The 15123-nt window shown below is 40.7% G+C and overlaps 1 pseudogene; it reads right to left on the minus strand.

The window, feature by feature from the left end:
• LOC118719007 overlaps positions 1 to 15113 on the minus strand; it is a 146507-nt pseudogene extending 131394 nt beyond the window's left edge.
• Positions 15114 to 15123: the final 10 nt, after the last annotated feature.

Genomic DNA, 15123 nt, shown 5'->3' on the forward strand with positions numbered 1-15123 from the left:
CTTTGTCCTCCATGGCAGAATTCTGGAAGGCAGGAGCAGTGGGGAAAGAATATTTTTGAGAAAGAGGTTGATGTAGCTGAGGCATGCCTCAGGAATGATGCTGGGCAGGTGGGCACCCAGTTCACCCCCCACCCCAGCCCTCTCGGTCTTTCTTTGGTTCCAACTTGCCTGCCTCCGGGGTGTCTCCTGCATTTGTCCTTACTTCCCTTCAAGCCGCATGCGTGGCTATTCCTTCAGCTTACCAGAGAAAATCGGAACCAAATTCTCAGTGACCCACAGACACCGAAAACACTCCCACTGGAGACAACACCCATTCGGGAGGGGGAATGTGGCCCAAATGATTGAGAAACATGTTACACTCTATTGGGCAGGTTTGGTTCCAAAAGATTTAAAGAATATCACTCCAGGGATTTAAAAACAAGCCTGTTGTTATGCAGACACCAAATTGCTGCAATATTAGAGCCGCTCTGAATTGAAAGCAGAGAAGTGAGTAGCTTCAGCCAGGTGAGCCTTGGTTTGGCTGCCACCTGCAGGTCTGCTCCAGGGAGTTCACAGAAACTCATCACCGCCTCCCTACAGAGCTCAAGGCCAGATGGGGGGATGGAGAGCAGCTTCAATTCCCACAGGTACCTGTAAAGAGGTGGTGTCAGCACTGGGCTGAGGAGGCTGTTCCCTCTGGGAGGTGACTGGGGAGCTGGGAGTGGGGTCTGCTTTTTTTTAAGAAGCAGAACTCCCTGTTTTAGAGATAGAGACAAGGGAACTCCCGAACGTAGTGTTCTTTCTCAGCCTGGAGACCTGCTTACACACCTCCTCTGAAACGAACACTCCAGCCTACCCTCAGAATCAAATCCACACCTCCCTTGACCTGACTCTGGCTGGGGACTAATGGCCTCTCACCCTCTGTTCCAGCCTCACTGAGAATCCTATAACCTCCCCACCCACTTCTCTCTCACTCACCCTCCAGATTTCCCGCATGATGTTCCCAGGGCCTGAAATGGCCTGTAATATGTACACTGACTCACTCTTAGCCAATATAGACCTCAGCATAAAGGTTATGGCCCCTGCAAAGTCTCCAACTCTCCTTGCCCCTCCCACATCCTCCTCGCCCACATGGCATCCCTCCCCACCCCCACCCCCACCCCCCATGTCTATTCCTGCTAGCTTAGGACTTAGCACACTTAGACTAGAGAAAGGAGAGACATAGATCAATAAAACAGAAGACAAGCCCAGAAATGAACTCACATAAACATGGCCAATTGATTTTAACAGAAAGGCAAATGCAATTTAATGAAGAGAGCATAGTCTTTCAATAAATGGCGCTGAAACAATTGAACATCCATATGAAAAAAGAAAAAGAAAAGAAAAACAGAGCTTCAGTCCTTACATTAAACTACATACAAAAATTAATTTAACATGGATACTAGACCTAAATATAAACCTAAAACTAGAAAACTGAAAGAAAATATAAGAGAAAATATTTATAACCTTAAGTCAGACAAAGGGTTCTGGGATACTACACCAAAAGTGCAATCAATCAATAAAAGAAAAAAAATTAACAAATTAGACTCTCAAAATTTAAAATTTTTACTCTGAGAAAGCTGCAGCTGGGGAAAGGAAAACATAAGTCATAGACTGGAGAAAATAATTGTAAGTTACATATCAGACGAAGGACTTTTATCTATTTGTAGAGAATTCTAAAAACTCAACAAGCAAACACATTTTTTAAAAAGGACAAGTGATTTCAACAGACACTTCACCAAGCTGATGGCAAATAAGTCCATAAAAAATGTTAACATAATTAGTCATTAGGGAAATGCAAATTAAAATCGCAATGAAATACCACTATATGACTAACAGAATGGGTACATTTTTAAAAGAAAGAAAGAAAAAGCCAACAATGGCAAGGACATGGTATAACTGGAACTCTTACATGTTGCTAGTAGGAATGCAACGTGGTAGAGTCACTACAAACAATTTGTTTCCATCTTAGTTTTATTTTCTCTTTAATTTAAATATATATGTGGAAGTTAAATACACAACCCAGCAATCCTACTCCTAGATAATTACCCAAAAGAAATGAAAACCTATATTCATAATATACAAATGTTTATGGCGATTTTATGCATAATCACCAAAAATTGGAAATAACTGGAATGTCCCTTAACTTCAGAATGGATACACAAACTGTAGTACACGCATTCAATGAACCACAACTCAGCAATAAAAGGGAACAACCAATGCATGGGACCATATGGATGAATCTTAAATGCATTATAAAAGTGAAAATGGCCACACACGAGTCTACAATGCATGATCCCATTTATATGGCATTCTGAAAAACACAATCTATAGGGTCAGATAATAGACTGGTGGTTTCCAGGGGGTGGGGATGACACAGTGCTTGACTACAAAGATGTAGGAGGGAATGTTTTTAGAGGTGTGATCGTGGTGGTGGTTACATGTCTCTATGAATTTGCCAAAATTCATAAAATTGTACACCAATAAGAGTGGATTTTATTGTATGTGAACTAAATAGTAAATTTAAAAATAGAAAAATATTGATCATACTCAGAGTACCCACTGGTACATAAGGCACCTTGCCAGGATTTGCAAAAAGGCACCCCCTCTGGTGACAAAAGTCTCTGCAATATTCTCATTTCAGGGCACCCCTTGAGGAGAGTTTAGAGGCTGGATTTCAGGCTCCCTCGCCTCCATTTTATCTCCTTAGGACACACTTACTATGCAAACTGCTTAGTCTTCCCCATCACCTACACTTGGATTATAACTGGCTACCTGTTGCCTCTTTACATGTGAGCTCCTCAAAGTGCTTTTCTAATCCATCACCCTGGTCCAAGCAAGCTGCTCAACAACTGGCACAATTACTGTTGAGTGGATGAATGCGTGATTCCCCTCCCTGAAGCCTATTTCTGCACCGTCCCTCAGGGAGCTCTTTTCTCCTGTTCTAGGGGACCTACCTGTGCCTCTCTTTGTCACCGTTAACAATAGAAGCAATGACTCTCTACTGACATTGCCATGGATAGACAGGTTTCTTCCCAGGTGGACTGGGAGGGTTTTTTCTTTTTTATATATATTTTTATTGATTTCAGAGAGGAAGGGAGAGGGAGAGAGAGAGAGAGAAACATCAATAATTAAAAGAGTATCATCGATGGGCTGCCTCCTGCACGCACTGGGGATGAAGCCCACACCCGGGGCATGTGCCTTTGACCAGAATCAAACCCAGGATTCTACAATCCACAGGCTGACACTCTATCCACTGAGCCAAACCAGCGGGGGCAGATTATAAGATATACTATGGAAGGACTATATAAACAAACCTATATCCCAATAGAGCTTTGAAAGGATCATATACATAAAAAAGAGCTTAATAAATGTTAGTTGATAGGTTGAAGAAACAAATTTTTCTTGAAAGTATGTAGAGAAGAAAAATCAAGCTAATATGCAAGAAAAGACATTTAGATAAAACCAATTAGATTAAAAAAAAAACATTTAGACAATCAACTCCTTTTTATGATTGACAAGGTTTTCGTTTTTTATCTTTGCTAATGCGGGTATGTGTTTCTAATAAAAATAAAAAAAAAAATACAGCCTGGTTGGCATGGCTCGGTGGTTGAGCAGCAACTTCTGAACCAGGAGATCATGGTTAGATTCCCAGTCAGGTTGGTGGGGTCCATCCCCAGTGTATAGTGTGCAGGAGGCAGCCAATCAATGATTCCCTCTCATCAACGATTTTTCTATCTATCTCTCCTTTCCTCTCTGAAACCAATAAAAAATATTTTTTAAAATAACACAAATGAACCAAAAGATGAATGTTAAGTAGAAAAATGTAGAGTTGATAAAAGTAGATGTTCAGAATGTTTTCCTCTATATTTCCATAAACAACGCTTCTGTATTCTGTATATTCTTATATCGCTTGAGAGAAGCATGGTATAAGGAAGAGAGCTGTTGTGTGGAGGCACAGCTCACTGCCAATTTGTTCTTAAGGTTATCCATCAGAGGGAGGAACACATGCAAAGCACTTAGGGGCCTTTGGAGGAAAGGGAAAATAACTATTGAAGCACCTTTAGAATAGATGTTGATAATATAGTAAGAGCTCTCTGGACAATCCATGTGACTGCAATGTCAATCATCCCACAGATCCCAGGAGTGAGCCATCCCAGTCACTACATACCCTGTTGCAACCAAGGTGTCATGAATATTAATGTTACTGAATACATTCAGTTGAATAAGGTACCAATAGAGTTATATTAGCCATATAAGCAGGCAAAGGACTAGAAGCAGGTGGCTGACCTCAGAATTTCATTCAAGATATACAGGGCCTGCATCCCAGCCTGCAAATCTCTCTTCCACAACCCTTGCCAATGAGCAGAAATGCTGTCATTCCTTCAGGTCTAGCAGTTGTAGGGTTTCCAAAAATTCCCTTTACATTTCATTTGCCAGTACTACCTTACAGCCTGAATCATGTCCGTTCTGATATGACAGGCACAGAGGAATTTGTCATTCATAGTCCCAGCAAAGACCCCGTCTCTTTGTCTCTGCTTCTGCCTATGGAATGGTCATCTGACGTTTCCACACTGTGACTGGCCCAGCTACTGACCATATAAGGAGGAGTCTGCCTCAGAGAGTGGCTCAGAGCAAGGCAGAGTAGGACAGACCAGGGTTCTGCCACTGATTTTCTGTGAGGCCTTCGGAAAGTTACTTAACTACTCTGAGCCTCAGTTTCCTTATCTGTAGAAGAGATCATTGTACCTGGTAGTATTGTGTGAGACTAAATGGGAGCGTGCACATAAATTGCTCACAATTGCTTTTTAAAAAACAAAAACAAAAAAAACTGAAAAGTCCTAACGCGTTTATTTGGTGGTGCATTACACCCTCCATTAAATCCAGTCCCACGTCACAGTCCCAAATCCAGTCTGGTAGCACCGAGAAGGACAAACCTCTTGTCTTGGCTCCCACATGCACCTTGTTTCTCTTGGGAACTCATTACCCTCTCCAGGGTGCCCTCGTGCTCCTAGCAAACAGCCCGAGCCCCGTGGCCTGAGCCACACTCCCTACAGACATGGATCCCTGACCCCACCACAAGGCTCCATTTCCAGAGGCCTGAGGATGAGTTCAGACATGTTCTGGAGGCAGTACAGTAATCAAATCCCCTGACTGACCAAAGCATTTCATCTATTTCAAAAACAGAATAATAATACAAACTACCTGGAAGGGCTGAATGAGATTTCTAAAGCATTTGACCCATGGATATAGGGGGGTGGAAGGGGGTGGGGAGGGGAGACAAGAAAAAGAAAAAAAAAGATTGGCTCGTGTTTGCATTAGCTACCTCGTGGTGGAATGAACGACGTGCTCCTGCAGGAAGGATAAGAACTACTGAGAACCACTGAGCTCCTGGGAGAAGCAGGGAGCTGTCCTGGGAGCTCTGGAAGGCCTGCATTTCCTGCTGGCATATCCCGGCTCCAGGGACTCAAATGCAGCAGCTCCTTCCTCGCTTAGACTTCGATATCCCAAACACTGGACTCTCGCCAGTGTTCCAAGGCCTTTCAAGAACTAAAGCAAGGAAGAGCTTTCTCAGCGGTCGATTGTGAAGAAATACCTGTCATTTTCCCTTACTAGGAAGCAATGTTTGGAGGGACCTAAAGCCTGGAGGGAGGCTCCTAAGATGGAGATTTATCGCCATCTACGGGACGCAGTGCCACAATGCATGACAAGTGTGCCCAACAAACCTCAGAAAGGAGCTCTCGCCTCCCAGACACCACAGCCTCCTGTGGGGCAAGATGCCAGCAATTTAACAGCCTGCACGTGATCCAGGAGGAGAAGGGGTGTTATTTAGACAACTTCTGTTTAAAAAACTCAAAATAAAATAACACTCTTTGTACCCACTATTTTGAAATGCCTGATGTTTTGTTTTTTGTTTTTCCTTAATTTCTTGGAGATTTTTCTTTATTAGTCTCACGGGTCCTTTTTCTAGAGGTGGTACAACCACAACCTTCCTGGTGTCGAAGGGCTGTAATGACCCCTGGGTTGTACACGCACCATCACAGATGCCGTTCTACAGAGTGGGAGGGAGGCTGGCTCCCAATGCCCACTGAGTGGGGGGGAGCACTGGCACCTCTGCATCTCTGTGCTGCAGTTGCATATAGGGTTCTACAGACTCAGAGAAGGCCTCAGGGCAGACATGGGAATAATGACAGGGTGAGTTCACCAGAGAAGACCTCAGGGCCAACATCAGAGTAATGACAGGTGAGTCAGAGTTCACCAGAACCATCTACCTCAGCTGTGGCTGAAATCAGAGGTGGGCAGTGGGGAGGTGACAGGAGCACCAAAGGCCTCTGCCACACTCTCCACTCCTTTCTTATTTTATCCTCTGTGGGAGGAGCTCCGAAGCAGTGGCATTTATGTGATTTTCAGAGATACTTTTAAGTTTTTCTTTATAGCTTTTAACATACACCAACCTCTAATTATTCACATAATTTAGGCATGGGCCCAAAGTAGAGGATCAAATATATGAAACCATACTGTTGTTAGAAGCACCCAGACACATACGAGTGAGGCAAAGCCATGTGTACTTGGCACGGGGGCATGCCTGGTGCATCAGAACATCTAGAGGAGCTTCCTGAAGGCGGTCAGAGGGAAAGCCACACTGTAATAAGAGTCTCCTAGAGTCCTCCAGACCCAACAGTTTCCCCCATGTGCTCACACACATCTGAACGCCTGTGTGCTAGTGGCTTTGTACATATCTCCACACCAGATTTTCACCCAAGTTCCATAAATCTGCCTAGTAGACGCCTCTACCTGGGTGTCTTCCAAGCAGATCAAAGCACCACAAATAAACCTGAACTCATTATCTGCCCACCATAAATTCTCCTTCCACTCCTGGATTCCCGTTCCCATGAATGACACTTCTATCTACCCGGCAGCCAGCAAGAGAAATATGAGAATCAATCCAGCTTCAAACGCTTCTTTTGCCACCTATGTCCAATTAAATTGCCCAAATTCCTTTCCATTAATACTGAAATTTTCCTGAAGGGAAATTGCCTAAAATGTGTTTACCTGAAATGTATTTTGACTAATAATCAATTTCCTAATTTTTTGTCTAAAATTCTGAATTAGGGATTATAAATTAAGATTCTTATAACCCATTTGCCCCAAAACACTTTGAACCTAATTTTGTATTTTATATAATTATGCATAAGTTTTACAGCATTTTATCACTATTTTTAAAAGTAAGTCTTTATTGTTGAAAGACTTATTTATTACATATGTCCCTTTTCCCCCCGTTGAACCTTCTAGCCTGCCTCCATCCTCCACCCCAGGCCTCACCAACCTATTGTCTGTGTCCATGAGTTTTGCATGTATGCATAGTTCTTTGGCTGATCTCTTCCCATGCACTCCTATTATGATTATTTTGCACATTTTGGGGTACCTTTTTCAACTTCATACATCTTTGTACATTTCAAGTATTTTTTGAAATATGCTACTTGTAGTACTAAATGCTTGTATAATCTTCAGCATTTCAAAAAGAATTTATCAAATTCATCTAATTTTTTTCTTGTCTCTTTTTGTCTTGTTTTTCATGATATAGTTTATGTAAGTATTTACCAAATAGTATATCTACTATCTGGCAGCAAAAATCAAGTATGAAAAAAAAAAGTGTTTAGAAAAATACGTTGCCACAAAGACTAGCACACAAATTTCATAGTGGCATTATTCTTTATGCTTCTCCAATCCCAAACTGGAGAGAACCCAAATGCCCCATAAATGGTAAGTGGACCACAACTCAGCAATAAAAAGGAATGTGATGCTAACAGAAGCAACAACATGAATCTCAAAACCATGATGAGAAAGAGAAGTCAGACAAAAGACTTCATACAATGATTCTATTTATAGAAAATCCCTGATCCTGAAACTATAGTGACAAAGCAGACCAATGGTTGCCTGGGGCCAGTGGTTTAGGGAGGGATTGACTGCAAAGAATCATTATTAGGAGATTAAGATGCAGAAAAGTTAAGTTACTTGTCCATTTCCACACAGCAGAGAGTGAGCTGGATTCAAGTCCAGGTTCTATTTTAACAAGTCATGTTGCATCTCTAATCACAAGTTTCATATTATCTGTTTTATTCTGGTTCACATTTCTTTAAGATACATTAAGTTGCTTAGATTAGAATAGTATTTCTCAACCTCTTTTGTTTTGTTTTTTTCATTATTATCCATCTAAGGAGCCTTTTTAGGTATTTTTTCCTAATTGACCCCCCATTATATTGCATATCTGTTTATGTACTATAGCCCTTTGGGAAGTCAACAGCCATTGCACCATATTTTCTGGCGTATAAGACGACTCCCTAATTTTTACAGTTAAAACATAGGTTTATGCCTATATTCACTGTATAAGACTACCCCCCACTTCCGAGGCAACACCAGTTCTTTTTTTAATAGACTGCCTCTCTGACTCTGGCCAATCTGAGCAGGCTTTTTACTAGAACACAATGTCGTCTAATATGCCAGAAAATACGGTAATATCTAAGTTTTCCCCTCACCAATAAGTCTTCACCCTCTCGGAGACAATAGCACCACTATTGAGAAGGTATAGTCTAGAAAATACCCCTTTGATATGTAATTGTGAAACATCTTAGTATCATGATTAACACATTCACATATGACACGCTTATATTATAGCACCATGTGGCCAAATGCATCTATTTGGTACTGTCTTTTTGTTTGTTTTGTTGTTGTTGTTGTTGTTTTTGTTTTGTGTGTGTGTGTGTGTGTGTGTGTTTTTATCTTAATCAGAGAGGCAGCTTCAGAATCATCTCTCCCCTGAGAGTACACATATTTCAAACATGTGATCCATATGCACTGCCTATGCCCTTCAAGTTAGAATAAATTGTTTTACACCATAAAATTCTGGAGATGCTTTTGAGTCAAAGGGTGTGGTGATTCACATCATTTGTGTCCCCTCAGCACTTTTCCCATTCTCCCTTTTCTAGGGAAGGCAGCAGCAACCTCATTGCTATCTTCAGGTAGCTCTCTTCCCTGACTCCAGGTGCTTCTAATCACAGTGCCTCACCCTCCCCACTTTCAGGATCTCCGAGGCATGTGACCTACACTGACTGGTCGCAAGTCTTTAAGTCTGTGGTTACAGTGATTGGCCCAGAAGTAGTAAGATGATAACAGCTAGGCAAATCAGAATCCTTATCTAGCTTTAAAATATGATCACTGAAAGAATTCTCTATTTTATATTAAGAATGTTAAGGTTGCACCCTAAAAAGAGTTCTGACTAAAAATAAAGCCCTATGAGGTGGGTAAATGGGGGGTTGTGATTACATGTAATAGTATCAACAATAAATAAAATAAAATAAAATAAAATAAAGCCTTGTGCAGAAATTTATATGGTGGTCTACAGTGGTAACCCTGTGACTAACACTAACACACACACACACACACACACACACACACACACACTACACCTCATTATGGGGGAATTGCTAAATAAAAGAACTTGCACCACCCTAGCTGGTTTGGCTCAATGGATGGAGCATCAACCTGTGGACTGAAGGGTCTCAGGTTCAATTCTGGTCAAGGGCATGTGCCTTGGTTGCGGGCACATCCCCAGTGGAGAGTGTGCAAGAGGCAGCTGGTCAAAGTTTCTAACTCTTTATCCCTCCCCCTTTATCTCTGTAAAAAATCAATAAAATAATTTTTTTTAAAAGAACTTGCACCAAAACATGTGACAAACTGAATTACCTACTTCCAACAAAGAGGACTAGTTTAGGAGGTAATAGTTAACCTAAAAGAACAAACTTTTATAAAGATGGGATTTCAAAGCCTGGATCATTTCAGTCAAGAAACTATACTGAAGCAAAAAATTCTCCTTGGTGTTTCCCAAATGATACCACATAAATAATTATTAAGTTTATAAAGACAGCCCTGCTTTAAGCTCCTGGAAAAGAGACACTGTCTAAATATAAAACCAATCATTAATTTGAAATTCAAAGGAGGGTTTTTACATAATTCTTTACATAATTTACTTCTTCCCATCATCTATATGTCAAGAGCCACAGCTACTCATTTCACACATTCTATTTAGAGGAACTGTTTAGTAAGTCTTTCCATTCTTTTTAGACCAGGAATCCCTGGTGAAGAATAGAATATGTTGGAGGAGACTTCACATACTTGGTCTAAACTAATGTTTAAAACCATTTATTGTTCCTCCTGAAAAATGATAAAATTTCCACTGCCCCACACACATGGATTTAATTTTCTATGAATAGATATAAGTGCCCAGATTCTAAAAGAAGCTAACGTGGGCTGTATTGGTCATAGAGCCTTATGTTTGACACATGTCACCCACACATGCCTACACACACACACAAAACCTGTTGTTGCCATAATAGATGAGACTATATACCCTAATCCCAGCTGAAAGACAGAACAGTGCAGGGAACACAGTCAGATGATTGGCTGGGAAACCCCAGTGACCGCTTACAATTATGGCACAGTATATAATGACCAATAGGTAATTGAGGTAAAGGGCCAGTCACCTACTACTATATCATAGTTTCATGCAACTTATAAGGATTCAGCTCCACAAGCCCTAAAGAGGTTATTCTGTCAGTAACTATAGCTCTATTTTGGTACCATAGCTGAGCATATCTCTAGAGAGCAACCTGGAGCTCATAGTAGGGGTGTAGCTGATTCAGCTAAGAACAAAACAAACAAACAAACAAACAAACAAAAAAAAACCTTGACAATATAGTGCTTGGATTTACAGTACTACCTGAAATATACATGAGATATCATGTATTCTTCTAATAAGTGCCCATATTAGTGAAGATTCAATTGGTTTTTATCTTTCAGCTTTAAAAATTTAGCTAAAATTACAAACTGGCACATGAGCCTGATGTGAAGGAGACTAGAATCCTAAAATAGATATAATCTGCCCTGCTCCTAGCCAATCAACCAACACATATTTATTCAGAGCTACATCACACAAAGAAATACAAACTACAGTGTTGGCCCTTAGAGAGTTTTCACCTAGCCGTGGAAATAAAACGTATACACAACTAATGTGGCTATTTTCTGTTGAGTGGCAAATTAGTGGACTAACTTCAGATAAAATGAGGGTAACAATAATGGCTACTACTTACTGAGTCCAAGCCAAAATTTGCACTAATTAGTTCACACGCATTACCCCACTTAATCTGCACCACAACCAGGAGGTTGGTACTAGCATCCGTTTCTTATAATGAAGATTCCATCTTCCCCCAAAGTTTCTTCACTACAATCTGGAAGTCATATGAAGGCATCTCAAGTGTCCTGTCTTAATTAGTCCTCTGGACTATCCCATGAGGTTTGCTATTTTTCTCTTTTTCTCTTTTAGTTCTTTGGCACTATTTTCTGCACTTCAAATAGTCGCTGTTTGAGAATTTATAAACTGTTCCAAATCTCCACAGCTTAAAACATCGGGAATTTATTACTTCCCTTGAGTCCATGGGTTGGCCAATGATGTGTCTGCTTCACATGGTGTCATCTGAGACCTTGGGATGGTCCAGTCCATATAAACCCTCTCATGGCTGACAACTGGTGCTAACTCAGTCCTCCTCTCCACAGAGCTGCCTGGGCTTTCTCACAGCACGGGCAGTGGATCCCAAGAGTGTTTAAGCAGTGAAGTGAAACACTGCAGATCTCCTGAATCCAAGCTCTGAAGTTACACAGCATCATTTCTTCCACATTGCATTGGTCAAGAGAAGTCATGAGACCAATGAGGAAATATGCTCCACTTCTTGGTGGGATGAGTGACAAAAAAAAAAAAAAAAAAAAAAAACATTGAAATTATCTTTCATTCCATACAGCCACCAAAGCTTGAAAATGGTGCCATTGCTGCAACAGAGGCCCAATATCACTTGGTCCAAAGCACACAATGCCTTATGCTGACAGTGCTAATGTTCGCAGTGAAGTTGCCATCTCCCATTGCTGCCAATACCAACATGAATTTTATTCACAGCCCCCAATAGTAGCCACCTCAGGCCTCAGGTTTGCCCAAAGGCAGTGGGCCAGAGTGCTAAGTGGCACTGCATCAGGCCTGCAGGATTAACATAGTGCTATACTGAGAACAGCCCTCTCCTCTGCTCCTGGACACTGCCCTTGACCCAAACCTGGCCCCTCATTTCAAACTCCTTTTGGGATCAGTTCTAACTCTGAATCTCATGCAACTGACTCCCACAGGTCTTCCACTTTATTTTCTAGAAATGACTGAATTGTAGCACATGCTGCATCTAAGTTAGAACTCCTACTACAAACAGAGGTTGAAGGAGATCAGTGACTTAAAATTATACTAAAATGTAAATGATGATTCAAAATCGTTCCTGAGAGCAATGAACACCAGGGATCTTTAATTGAAATATGAAGTGTTTGAGTAAGAACTACAAGGAGATAGGGAGATGGGTGTAAGAGAAACATGGTGAATCATATTTTATAGATAGTAAAAAAGATCCACAGAGAAATTAAGTAATTTATGTAATATTATAGAGAGAGTCTGAAAAGCTACCAACACATTTATATTTACAAATAGGACCAAAAAGGAAAGACCATTAGGAAGGCCGCCTGAGAAGGAAGAGCACATTCTACACGCCAGGCCTTGACATTGCCAAATATTTGCAACACGTTACCTAATGTAAGCCTCACAACAAACCTACAAGGTAGGTGATAATGCTCCCATTTTACAGATGAGCTCATTGAGACTTAAGAAGTCAGTTGGCCACAGTAGTATATATATATTGGATGCTGAGCCAGGATTCCCTCCCAGCCCCTTACCACCATGTTATGCTGCCTGTTTAGGATGCCATAAACACTTCGCCTTCCCACAACCTGGCCTCCTGACTTCTGCCAACTCCCTGCTGACTCAATATTTGCTGATGATGGAAGAATTTCTCCATTATCCCTTGACAAGTTTAACACAGTCTCATCAAGCTCCTCCACAGGAACAGCAAGTGCCAACAGTGAACCTCTCTAGCTTTTAAAAGGCTTTTTTTCATTAAGAACAATAGAATTTTGCTGGGGTTTTGTTCGTGTGTGTGTGTGTGTGTGTGTGTGTGTGTGTGTGTGTTTTCAGTTGGAAACCTTAATAACTAAAGCTAAATAGATATTATACTAACTGACAAAATTCTGGCTCCCTATGGTGGTAAACATACAAAATTTTCTTAGCTTGGAAGTCACTGTCAATTTACCTCTCCATTTGTCAGCCACAATACTGAACCCAAAGAGTAAAATGGCTTTCTGAAAAAGTCAGATTTCCCCCCTTGCTCACAGAAATGATCAAAGCCAAGTAAATAACACTCATATCAGACTCCACAGACAGAACTTGGTTCACAGCTCACCCTGAACTCATGCTTCACACTGTCTCTAGTATCTAAGTGGTCTAAGACTTTCTCATTTTTGTAACAGGCACAAAAAGTAAAGAATTTTGTAGGGAAAAATTATGTTTTCTGAATGACTATAATTTGTCCACAAAAATTTTTTAATTCTTTCCTAGTCCTTGAAGTATGAAGTAGTTGAGTGAGAACTACAATGAGATGTGTGTGACAAAACATGAAGAAACATATTTTACAGGTAGAAAAAAAAAAGATCCACAGATATTGAGTGATGTATGTAATATTAGAGAGTATAAAATTTGAACTCAAAGCTGTCAACACCCAGCTTTGTGATTACTTCCCTGAAAATTATGTTTCTCACCAACCAACATCCTACCAGGATCCTAAATTCAGTCTTGCCAGGATGTCTGAATAGACTGAGCCATCTATATCCATTCAGAAGTTTAAGAGTGGGTGTTTTGCTGCCAGAATATTAACCCTGAAATGATTCATCTACTCTCTATCAAATGTAGTGCCAATTTCTGTCTTGTTTCCAGCTTTAATCCATCACTACTGTCATCCAAAGCATTTTTAAAGAGCACTCACTTCAAGCACAAGTTGAGTAGAGTTTCACTAACCAATATAAGTTTGTATCTAGTATTTTAGATAATCTTGCAAATATAGACCAGAAAAAAACAAAACATTTAGTTGTAATTAGAGATAGATTCTAATCTTAATTCCATTAAGATTAAGGCAAAAAAGCTAGCTGTTTTTGATCTGTCAATAAGCTATTTTGCTTGAAAATTCTACAGGATTAAGCTGTCTCACTAGAAGGCCAGAGTGGATGGATGAACTTCCTGAGCACTTTTTTAGGTGATGTAGACTCAACTAAAATTTCACCATTATCAGCAAACTGCATGTAAAAAAAAAAATCTATGAAACCATGTGACATGTGATTTATAATATATTCTCTTTTCCAGAGCACACCATATACAGAGACAAGTGTTCCTACATTTTTTTTCAGACACTATAGAGGTGTCACTCAAGATAATGACCTGACCTCCCTAATGTCCACCTGCCAATCAGGATCATGTGCTCTCCCAGCAGCTATCAATATGAGAAAACCCACTCCCCTGCTTTCACTTAACACCTAGATTAGACATATTCAGCCTTTTTCATCTGATAGCACACATAAACTATTAAAATTGTGCATACAACAATATTATATTTGGGAGGTATCTGACAAAAAATAGGTATAGCTTTGATTCATTCATACTGGACAGGTATTGCTGTATTGATTATTGTCATTTTTTTATTTGACAATCTAAGGGGGAAAGAGGTCAGTGCTCCTGACTAAATAGTTAGGTATTGCATGTTTTAAAAATTCCTGCAGCACACCAGGAATTCTCTCTCCTTCTCACTAGGGTTGTCCAGGGAGTTCTTAGGCTCCGTGGAGGCCGTATGTACCATAGGTCTACCACCTATTACTGAAGTCAAATTCACTGTCATATCAGAAAATTAGTTTGATAAAGTGGTCGTTGAGGACAATGCCAACCTCAACATTGAAGGTAGAGGAGGGGTGACACTGTTAAAGTCACAGGAGACAGTTTGGTACTCAGTACAGCTCAGGATGCTGCCTGGCGCCTGTTTCACCACCTTCTTGATGTCATCATATTTAGCAGCTTTCTCCAGGCAGCAGGTCAGATCCACAACTGACATATTGGGGGTGGGGGCACTCAAGGCCATGCCAGTGAAC

The sequence above is a fragment of the Pipistrellus kuhlii genome, unplaced genomic scaffold (assembly GCF_014108245.1).
Source record: "Pipistrellus kuhlii isolate mPipKuh1 unplaced genomic scaffold, mPipKuh1.p scaffold_m20_p_15, whole genome shotgun sequence".
In the NCBI taxonomy this organism is placed as follows: domain Eukaryota; kingdom Metazoa; phylum Chordata; class Mammalia; order Chiroptera; family Vespertilionidae; genus Pipistrellus; species Pipistrellus kuhlii.